Here is a 754-nt window from a genome sequence, read left to right as displayed (position 1 = left end):
CAGGTCCTTTGTACTGAGGTTGACAATGATGCACGTGAACTTTTTTTTGCGGCAGGTGGTTTTATTATGGATTTTATAAAAATAACACCCCTACAATTTGTTCGTCTTGCGGTGTTTTGGTCCAGATCCTCTGTATGTGGGTCATGGTGTCATTGGAATTTGTCAAGCAGATGCGTGGTGTTACCTGATCGTCAAAGTTATTCGCGTTCGCATCGGTATCTGCATGTTCCCGTTGTCGCATACGTACGTTGTTTGGCAGGTCATCTGCACTGAGGTTGACGATGATGCACGTTGTTTTTTTTTTGTTGTTTTTGCAGCAGTTGGTTTTATTAGGGACGCAATAAAAATAACACCCCTACAAAATGTTCATCTTTCGGTGTATTAGTCCAGATCCCCTGTATATGGGTCATGCTGTAATTGAGATATTGCAAGCAGATGCGTGATGTTCTCTGGTCGTCAATGTAACGCGCGTTCGCATCTATATCTGCATGTTCCCGTTGTCGCATACGTTTGTGGTTTGGCAGGTTCTCTACACATAGTTGGACGATGATGCAAGGTGTTTTATTTTTTCGGCAGCTGTTTTTATTATGTATGTAATAATTTCAGAAATCACCCCTGCAAATTGTACGTTTCACAGTGTATTGGCCCATGTCTGCATATGGTGCCCGTTGAGGTAATTGGGTATAGTTAAGCAGATGCGCGATATGTGCAAGAATTTTACGCGCGTTGACATCCTCCCACGAACTTAGTGGGT

This window comes from Branchiostoma floridae, unplaced genomic scaffold (assembly GCF_000003815.2).
Source record: "Branchiostoma floridae strain S238N-H82 unplaced genomic scaffold, Bfl_VNyyK Sc7u5tJ_413, whole genome shotgun sequence".
In the NCBI taxonomy this organism is placed as follows: Eukaryota; Metazoa; Chordata; class Leptocardii; order Amphioxiformes; family Branchiostomatidae; genus Branchiostoma; species Branchiostoma floridae.
The sequence above is the reverse complement of the archived record's forward strand: the minus strand, read 5'-3'. Positions refer to the sequence as shown.